General features: G+C 48.4%; 1 protein-coding gene across 2 annotated transcripts in view; it reads left to right on the top strand.

Moving 5' to 3' along the window:
* Positions 1-4,116: 4,116 nt before the first annotated feature.
* The window catches only part of LOC126528400 (D-amino-acid oxidase-like), a 42,331-nt gene continuing 35,681 nt past the window's right edge, over positions 4,117-10,766 (top strand). The window contains exon 1 of one of the 2 annotated variants that reach the window (XM_050176291.3): positions 4,117-4,273. The gene's annotated coding sequence lies outside the window, so the exon portion shown is untranslated. The remainder of the gene's footprint in view (positions 4,274-10,766) is intronic. The other variant, XM_050176292.3, reaches the window with a different exon arrangement.

Raw genomic sequence — 10,766 nt, 5'->3', positions numbered from 1 at the left:
TATCCCCACTGCTGTTTATGATGTAAGTACATGGTGAGGATGGAGAGGGCGCCAGAAGGAAGTAATATTGGGTTTACTTTCCATACAAACAGGCAAGTACAGTAGTATAGCAGCCGCACAATCGGGAAATAAAATATTACATAATACAGAATCAAAAGTGACGTACAGTAAACCGGGCGCGTTGACAGTGCGTCCACACCGACGCGGCGCGTAAGTGACCCTCAAGAATAGCACCTTGGGCTTGTTGGTTTTCCATCCTGGTGTTAACAGCGCGGGTGTTGAAAGTCAGCGCAAGTAGGCGCCTCGACTTCGGCGGCTGGCTTCCACGGCGGCCGGCGGTGTTCGGTGTCGGGACGTGACGTGGGCGGCTTACTTTCCCGGGAGTTGCTCGGCGTTCACTTATAGTCCCCGGAGCAGACTGGTGAAGTGTCGGATCGGCTCGTTTGTATAAACCTCTCGTAGGCGTCGGCGTTCACATATAGACGCACACATCTATCATACACGCGCACACTGGTTCTCGCCGTGGTTCAGACTCCACTGGCGGTCACCTTCACCAGCAGTCAAGTTAATCACACACAGAACAGTAGCTGCGGAAGAAGGCGGCTTCACGGAGTCGTCAGAGCTTGCTCCCACCGTGGTTCACAGTTTGCGAGCGGTCATCTTCACTGACTAGCAGTTTAATAACACACAAAACAACAGCCATGGATGCAGTCAGCTTCACGCAGCCCGGGTGTGTGGCCACCGTGGTTTCGACTCTGCCAGCGGTCACCTTCTCCGGCCAACAATTTAATGACACACAAAAAAACAGTCACGAACGCACATAGCTCAACGTGCTCTGGATGTACCAAAGATCTCGTTCTCTTCCATTTACGCGAAAAGGCGAGGCACGTAAGATATGCGGCCCATTCATAAGAAAGCGATGCTTGATAGGCATGTATACTTAGGGGGCGAGAAGGTGAATGGAAGAATTAACGCGCCTTTTGGGACAAAGGTCCCCTGTGAGTAATTTACTTAGATAAACCTGCTCCCGCACAGACTCTTGATGCTGAATGGCGATCATGAATTATTGTTTCCTTGCCAGGCTGTTCGACATTGCTATTACAAGCTAGCGCAAGACAGATATAATTGGAGATCACTGGTAGAGGCCTTCGTCTTGTAGTTGACCTAAAAATAGGCTGCTGCTTCTACTGATAATCATTCAGTGCCCCTCCACTAAAAAAAGAAACAAACCCAAAACTACTGGTGACTTTACAACTGGACTCCGAACAATAAGTGCTTAGTTTTTTTGTGTACAGTGTGATAAATATTATTTAAGCTTGGTTCGTATTAGCTGGGACACCCGGTATATACGCCGACTGTCTAGGCAATAACCAAGTCAGTTTCAGATTAGCCCTTGTCCCTGATTTGTTGTGTCTGTAATTCTACGCTGTAACGCAAAACCAAAACACGTTTTTTTGACCCTGGCGCCGCATGCGTCGTCCACCTCGGTCTGTCGGGTCTTCGGCAGCGTTGTGTAGAGCGCTTTTGCTCGACTGTATGTATGTATGTACGTATGTATGTATGTATGTATGTATGTATGTATGTATGTATGTATGTATGTATGTATGTATGTATGTATGTATGTATGTATGTATGTGTGTATGTATGTATGTATGTATGTGCGTATGTGTATGTATGTATGTATGTATGTATGTATGTATGTATGTATGTATGTATGTTTTCATTGCTTATATCCTGCATGACAAGCGCTTAGCACGCCTATTCATCTATACATTTATTGTTATACTTAGGTTGAGCCAATGGATCATGTGCAGAGGTTGGAAGCAAGTGCTTTCTGGTAACTGTGGATTTCACTTTTGTATGCGATAAATAATTTTAAAAAAACTCAGTGCCCTTCCGCTCTGTGAAGAAGGATGACCAGCGAAGCTGTGTATGTGGGCCCCTTAATGGCGAACTGCACCTCCACCACGGATCGGCCCGGCATTGAACTATCTTCGGGATTTAGTGCCCACAAACAGACACGAACCACACTAGCCCTTAACTAGCCCTTAACTAGCCCTTAACTAGCCCTTAACTAACCTTAACTATATCCTTAAGGGAACTAGCCCTTAGCAGCTTCGCCGTAATAGAAGGATTTTTCATCAGTAGAACGATGTAAAAAAAAACTGGTCTCCAATGCATGCTCTGTAGGTGGTTGGACAGCGAAGCTGTAAATGACAACTAGAACGATTACTACCCCTTGCGACGTAGGTTGAAATTATTCCCACGGAGACAATCACGTGCACTTTACATAATTATTACCCTAAGACGTCTCGACGGCCTGCGACTTGGCTTTCGCCGCTAGTTCGCGCACCTGCAAAGAGTTGAGCAGAGAGAAGGAATTCGCCTCGCCTCGTATGCACACTGCTCTTCAGGAGTCCTTACTGTACGTGGCCTTCCCATAGCGCGGTCACAACAGAAATCAGTTGCTAGGTGGGTTCTTCTTTTACGTACGAAAGTGTAGTTACGTCACTCCCTGCTACGTATGCTGCAGTCAAGCTGCCGTCGCCGCGGCTGCTTGCGCGACAAATCCTTACGGGGAAACGTATGCGGGGAGCGCTATGAGCTTCGCATTGCATGTGGGCGCAGGAGCGCCTTATCATCAATTATGTGGTTCGGATGCTTGTTTCGAGCTTGTTCTTTATTGAAACGTGTGCCGTTCTGTATGTTCTATGTGTGATTCCAAGGAATGTGTGCACTGTTCGCTTCACTTGGCTGAGTGCTTGTAGCTTCCGTCTTACGCGGTTATGAGCCATAGACGATGATAGCTTCCTGTCGACGTTACACCACGAAGAAATCCCGGGATCTTAGCCATAGACAGCTTCGCTGTAAAAACGCAATGCAATTTCGAACGCCTTGGCGGATCATCACATGAATACTGCTTACCGCATCATTGATCGAGATGCTAAGAGTGAAATCGCGAGAGAGAAGCGCATATATCTTCACGGCTGCTCTTAGAACGTTTGCACACTCAATCGACAAAACATTCGATTAACCGGACGCGGGGTAATCTCGCGCACTCTGCGCCACCTAACGCATAAATAATCCCCCCCCCCCCCCCCATCTCGTGCTTATCTTCATTCTGAACAAGGGAACCGTAGTGGTCCCGAAACGTCATTATATGTTTCATTTCCTTTGAAAGCTTAGACGAATGCTTGTTTTATTTCGACAGTGCATCACTCTCGCCTGACGACTCGTAAGATAAGCCTCAATGAGTGATGTAAATGACACGAAAAAAAAAAATGAAAGAAAAATAGTGGAGTACAGTCAACCACAAAATTTTACGGAACATCAGATCTGAGGAAAAGCTGAATATGTGCGCAGCCTCACAACGCAGACTAGCTAGTTTTCGTATTTGCAGCCTCTACCAGTATATCCGAACAGCATTGTGATGTTCGGTTTTACTGACTACGGTTACAGGCTGCCCGGAAACTGAACGTTTTCTGAGATCCTGTGGTCCGTATACTTTTGTGACTGTCTGTACGCAATGTCACACTTAAGCGTCAGGCTTTATCATTACAGACTATAATTGTCTCTCTTTTCACTAGCGAATAACGCCTAACTTCTCCCGATGGGTTTTCGGCATAGGGCCTTGAACTGTTCTTCCTTTGCACACTGAGGAGCGCTTTTCGACGCTCGGCTCACTCTGTCATCTCCACCCCGCATCTGTTGTTTACCGAAAGCTACGGTACCAAATTCCAACGTCTAGCTCTCCAGTCTGTACGGACATGATCGCTGCGTGGACATGTGCACAGATAGGGCGAGAGATCGAAAAAAAAAAAAAAGAGTCGAGGAGAGAATAAGAGACGGTGGTGACGTAGGTCGAGAGAGCGAGAGAGAGCTTCAAATGACGAGCGCTACAGAGAGAGAGAGAGGGGTGCCAGGCAGTGCAAGTAACAAAACGGTAGATGAAGAAAAGACAGCGTTCAACAGGCATGGCGGGCGGGTGATAAGAGGGCGAGCAAAAAAGTTTGCAAGCTCCGCTGTATCGGGCGATCGTATGGCTATCTTTCCGGCGGGAGACCCACACTGTCTTCTTTCACACCAATCAGTGGGCACCCGCTTGGCTCTTCATTCTCTCAGACAGCAACTCTTCTGTTGGGACGCCGCCAACGACCGAGCCGTGCCGCTCTGCCCGTCGAGTTATCTCGTTTGCATACATATACGCAGCGCGAGGCCTGGTTCCCGGGGACGAGACGAGGAGGCCTTATTCCGGCAAAGCACTTCCAGACAGGTATGCATGCATGCATGCGGCCTTGCAACGTGCCATTACTTATGTGTTGTTCTTGCCCACTAATGCAGCTATAGTGCTTTAACAACGTCGAGGGCAAGCGTTTCTGGAGTCCTAGACGCGCCGACATCGGCGAAAGGAAAAACAAACAAAGAACAAGAACTCCAGGTACCGCGACTATTCAGGAGAAGTACGTGAAATGATGACCGTTGTTTCGTAGCGTATAACAAAGGATCGGTAAGCAGTGATGTGACACGTCATTGTTGTTTACGTGTTGTTTCTAACGCATGTTGCGAATTAAGCTTCGCATCTAATCGCGGTGTTCCACCGCAAATATAGCGGCCGTTGCACCATTGCCAGCATTGAAAAGCCGAAACGGTCAACTAAGCGGACACGTGTCATTTGCAGTTGCTGGCGGGCAGCTAGTTAAGTGAAGCTAATACGTGAATCTGGCGTGCGTGCATTGGCGCGTGACTGCGTCGTACTTATAGAGACAGACGCCTTGTTTATGAAGGTGATAGTTCAATAACAGCCTGTGTTGCCTCTGCATATTCTTTCAGCAGCCCCTGTCCTTCCATGTATATACCGTTTTTCAAGAAAGCAACACCAATTGGGGCAGCGCTACTATCACCCTACTCTTTCTTCCTCTCTCTCTGAATCGAGGATGGAGGCTGAGGTCAACAGACCCAATATTTTTTTCTTCAACGGCTATGCCGCTTATATGCCGAACGTACGAATAACGATCGCATGTCTAACTCTGAAGCAAGCATTTGAAGAAATGTCAAAGATTAAAATTTCAGTGGTTGACTTCGAAGCAAAGAAAGCGATGTTTAGTACAGCTGATTATGAGGAAACTTGTTTCTCGCTCACCTAAACACTCTGACTCTAGTTCGTTGGTTTGTCTTCGCTGTTCAATCAAACAGAGTGGATGCGTGAAACTGCCCCGGAGAATGTGCATAATAATGTGCCTAAATAAAAAATGACCAAATTTAAATAAATTACTAGATAAAGAGAGCGAGAGAGAGAGAGAGAGAGAGGAATATTTATTGGAAGAAACGCAGAGTTGTCGAATCACCAAGTATACATGCCATTGTGAACGTAATAATGGCGTTCTTCGGTTATGTTCTGCAAGCACGGTGCAAATAGTTATGCTATAGGAAGTAAGCGAAGAGCTTCGATTTCAGTTCATGGCACGAATTGATGCCGAACCGGCCGTAATTACCTGCGAGAGCACGAACTTATAACAATGCAAACGACGAACTTCGATCGTGATGCTTCTGAGGAAGAACAATAATTACGTCGAAACGCCGCGATGAAAAGTGAATCCGCAAGAAGATGCCAAACATACGCACCTCAAGGCGATTAAGAGAATGTGGAAGCCGATGTCGGCTACACTGTCGGCATACAACAACCAAGCAGGGCGTGGGGATCAGAGCTTAAGAGCCACGACAAAGGGTGACACACAAGGACGATATAGCGAAACTTGCGTCGTCGACTTTGTTGACAGACACTATTATGACGGCTGCCGTTGCTTGGAGACAAGCCCTATTGCAGCGAAAATTTCTTTCTACACAAAGACAATTGCATTTCCTCAGTTAAGTGAGTACTGAAACATTGTGACGAGTGCTTTGCACATTGATAAAGACAACGATAACTGTTTTGGCTGGCGCTGTGCTCGCGCTGTTTCCGTTTGTTCTGCTCTATCAGTGACAAATTCATCTCCCATTCTCCGAGAATTTTATTCGCATGTCGCCCAACATTTACGCCTCATCCGTTTGGTATGGGTACCAGGACACATGGGACTCACTTTAAACGAGTCAGCAGACGCACCAGCGGCAGTACCTCTTAAAAACCCGGTGCTGAGGATCGTAAAAACTTCGCAAACACCACGGCTGCAAGATTTTAAAGAATTTGTCTTCAAGAAGAACATGCCAAATCATGTGTATTAAATAACACGGATTTTCAGCACCTTAGAATCCCTTGGCACAACAGATGGCGTTCAACAATAAAATTGGAAGTTTCATTCACGAGAATGCTTTGAATGCTTCATTTTTATTGCCACACTGCAGGTCTGGTTCGGCACGTTCCCCTCAATGTTCTTATGGCAACGAACCTGAAACTATGGAACATTTCTCGATAGGGTGTCGTAGGTTTGACGTGCACAGAAAACGACTTCTAGAAGGTCCCTTTCGCCGTCTTAGATTGGTCATTACGCTCCCTATGATACTCTCTCTTGGGGCGTCGGCACTAAGACACTGCAATAGGAACGTATGTGATGCCATATTTAATTTTGCAAGTGAAACAAAGAGATTGCTATGTTAATTTTATCGTTTTACATTTCTCAATATGAACGCAAAAATATTAACTTCAAATTTTAAAATAATACAGCTTTAAGATTGATAATAAGGACTGGTATTAATTTTTACATTACAACATTCTATTTAATAAACGAGAAGAAAGGGGGTTAACCGAGAGGCCCGTTGTTTATTAGTCATATTATAAGAGGCCAACAAACACTGACACCGAGGGCAACATAGGGGAAATTACTTAGGGGAAATTACGCGACCACGTAGGCTACCCCGACCAGATGTGCCACTGAAGTGCGTGGAGTTCCTTCTCCACGACGTACTTCTACATCACAGCGTCCTTCATGAACTCATCACCGATTGTGGCTGCTGATTTCTTTCGTAAGTTGGGGACCAATTCCTGCGCTTGTGCTCGACTCGTCACCACTTCACAAGAGCTTATCATCTCCAATTCGATGGACTTACAGAACGTCTGAACCGTACGCTCAGATACATGCTTTCCATCTACATTTCTGGTGTTTATTGGGACTGGGACACCGCATTACCTTTCCTTACATTTGCATAAGCTCTTCGCAAGACACTGCCGCCTACTCTCCTTTTTGCCTTTTGTTTGAACGTGACCTCTTCCTCCCCCTCGACAAACTGATCCCTTCTGATGTGGTCTCCGTTACCGTATGCACACGTGATGTCCTTGCCTGCGCTGACTTCGCCCGAACAATTGCCCGTAATAGTCTGTCCGCGCCCCAGGTTGCCCAAAAGTATAATTACGGCCGTCGCCACCTGGATGTGCACTTCAGGCCTGGATCGCTCGTCTTGCTACGGATATCTTTTCGTCGTGTCAGACAGTCCGAGAAACTCCTCTCGCGCTATCAGGGCCCATGCCGTCACTTGCGTCAAGTCATCGACGTGACATGCGAGGTGTCCTCTGTGGCCCCCACATCATCATCTGCGGCACCAACGGCTGAAATCGTCCATGTTTCCCATCTAAAGCTGTATCACGCCTCTGCTCGCTGCTCACCACAGAAGGCAGCGCGACGGCGTTTTTACCGCCGGGGGTTGCGTGACGGGTGCTCTATACATTGACAAAGATGACGAGAATGGTATTGGCTGGCGCTTCGCTAATGCTGACCTTGGCCTTGGCTGCAGAGCTGTGCCATCTCGCCAGTCGGTGTTCATAAATATAATCTCCCCGTAACAATATTTTCGAAGTTTTACAGAAGCGCTACCTCGTATTTCTTACTCGCAAAATGATTCACTTAGCAAATATGAAGTTTGGGAAGCATTCATAAGATATTTAGATACTTTCAATTTCAATATTGTTACGTAGGAAGACGCAGATGAAAAGCTATATGCAAGTATAGTTACAAGGAAATACGAAGCACTTGGCCAAGAGGCAACAGCCTGCGCTAGCCTCTAATCGTCGTCGTCGTCTTCACACTGCTCGCCTCTTCGTCATCGGTAATACTATTCCGTAGCACTACCCCCAGCGGGAAAAGCGCCGTCCCGGATCGACTAAAGGCCGGACTCGGAAGCAGTGTAGTAGGGCTTGAGCCTACTGACGTGCACGACATCATTAGATGCCAGAGTAGAGGACGAGGTTGGACACACAGGAGCAATTTCGTACGTCACAGGCGTCACCTGGCGCAGCACGCGGTAGGGCCCCGTGTATCGCGAAAGGAGCTTCTCTGAAAATCCGACGTGACGAGAGTGCAACCACAGGAGCACGAACGCACCAGGCGAAAACTGTACGTCACAGTGGCGGGTGTTATACTGACGCTGCTGAGTGGTTTGCGAGGCCGTCAGTCGAATACGGGCAAGCTGGCGTTCATGGTCGGCGAGGGCGATGGCGTCGCGCGCATACTCGCTTGTAGTGCTCGCAGCAGGAGGAAGTGCGTTCCTGCTCCACTCAACAGAAGCTGACTGCGTCATACCATCCTCAAACCAATGGCCTCACAGAGCGGTTAAACCATATTATTACCGATATGCTGTCCAAGTATGTTTCCTAGGACCACCACGACTGGGACTGAGACTGGGACTGGGGCAAGGTCGGTTCGCGACCGTACAATAGATAAAATGGAGAAAATCCGGTGGTGTCGTGCCGGGAAGAATTATAGGCAAATGTTACGTAAAGAAGGGCAATGTCCCAGTTGTGGTGGTCCTAGGAAACATACTTGGACACCATATCAGTAAGAGTATGGTTTAAACGCTCTCTGAGGCCATTGGTTTGAGGATGGTATGAGGCAGTCAGGTTCTGTTGAGTGGAGCAGGAACGCACAATGTCTGCGATAACTTTTGAGAGGAAGTTACGACCACGGTCAGTAAGCAGCTGTCGTGGGGCGCCATGAAGTAAGATAATGTCACGCAAGAGACAGTCCGCGACGTCAGTGGCGCAGCTGGTAGGGAGAGCCCGAGTGATAGCGTATCGGGTGGCGTAATCAGTCGCGACGGCTACCCATTCGTTCCCAGAAGATGACGTGGGAAAGGGACCGAGGAGGTCTAATCCAACACGAAAGAACGGTTCCACAGGGACGGTGATCGGCTGGAGATGACCGGCAGGTAGCACCTGAGGTGTTTTCCGACGCTGGCAGGGATCACAGGCAGCAACATAGCGTCGGATCGAGCGAACGAGACCAGGCCAATAGAAGCGGCAGCGGACGCGGTCGTAGTTGAGGGTTCCACCAAGATGTCCTGCAGTGGGTGCGTTATGCATCTCAAAGAGCATAGTCTGCCGTAGATGTTTTGGCACGACAAGAAGAAGATGAAATCCGTCAGCGAGGAAGTTCCTTCAATACGGAATGCCGCCCTGGATGAGATATCGGCGAACGGATGCGTCGGTAGGTGTAGAGCGCAGACGCTCGGTGAGTGCTCACAGCGATAGGTCTCGGTACTGCTCAGCGGCGATGTTAGTGAAGGCAGACACAGAGAAAATGCCGTTGGCGGTATTACTGTTGGCGTCGTCAGGCTCGTCTACCGGGTAGCGAGATAAGCTGTCAGCGTCATTGTGTAGTCGGCCAGATTTGTAGGTGACGGTATACGAATATTCTTGGAGGCGTAAGGCCCAGTGACCAAGTCTTCCTGTAGGATCTTTCAGTTAGCATAACCAACAAAGCGCGTGATGGTCTGTGACAACGGAAAAGGGTCGGCCATATAAGTATGAGCGGAACTTCGCAACCGCCCAAACTAAGGCCAGACACTCATGCTCAGTGATGGAATAGTTGCGCTCCGCGGGTGAGAGGAGCCTGCTGGCGTAAGCGACAACATGGTCGTTGCCGCGCTGGCGTTGTGCCAGTACTGCGCCAATTCCGTGACCGCTGGCATCAGTGCGGACTTCGGTAGGCGCAGAAGGATCGAAATGGGCCACAATGGGAGGCGTTGTGAGATGGTCGATTAGGTGCGAGAATGCAGAGGCCTCGTTATCGCCCCCTGGAAAGGGGCGTCTTTTTTCAAAAGCTCGGTTAGTGTTCGTGCTATGGCCGCGAAATGTTTCACGAAACGGCGGAAGTACGAACAAAGGCCGATGAAGCGGTGCACGTCCTTGACACACTTCGGAAAAGGGAAGTGCGTAACAGCATGGATCTTGCCTAGGTTCGATTGCACCCCGTTCACGTCAATGAGACCTTCAAGGACGGTAATCTGGCGACGGCCGAATTGACACTTCGATGCGTTGAGTTGCAGACCGGCTCGACGAAAATGTCCGGAACTGCTGAGAGGCGCTGGAAGTGCGTAGCTAACATTGGGGAGAATACTATAACGTTGTCCAAGTAGCACAGGCACGTGGACCATTTGAAACCGTGAAGAAGGCAGGAGCGTTACATAGACCGAACGGCATCACTTTGAATTGATAAATGCCGTCGGGTGTTACAAAAGCAGTCTTCTCGCGGTCGAAATGGTCCACGGCAAATTGCCAGTAGGCAGAGCGAAGGTCAATAGATGAAAAATAGTGAGCGCCGTAGAGGCAGTCAAGGGCGTCATCAATCCGAGGTAGGGGATACATGTCCTTTTTGTTAACACTGTTAAGGTGCCGACAATCCACGTAAAAACGCCATGAACCATCCTTCTTTTTTACCAGTACAACAGGTGACGCCCATGGACTACATGACGGTTCAATAATATTCTTGGAAAGCATTTTGCGAACTTCGGCGTGAATAACTTGACGCTCAGCCGGTGACACGCGATACGGGCGGCGATGA

Source organism: Dermacentor andersoni, chromosome 9 (assembly GCF_023375885.2).
Source record: "Dermacentor andersoni chromosome 9, qqDerAnde1_hic_scaffold, whole genome shotgun sequence".
NCBI classification, from domain to species: domain Eukaryota; kingdom Metazoa; phylum Arthropoda; class Arachnida; order Ixodida; family Ixodidae; genus Dermacentor; species Dermacentor andersoni.
This window is presented reverse-complemented; position numbering and strand designations above follow the sequence as displayed.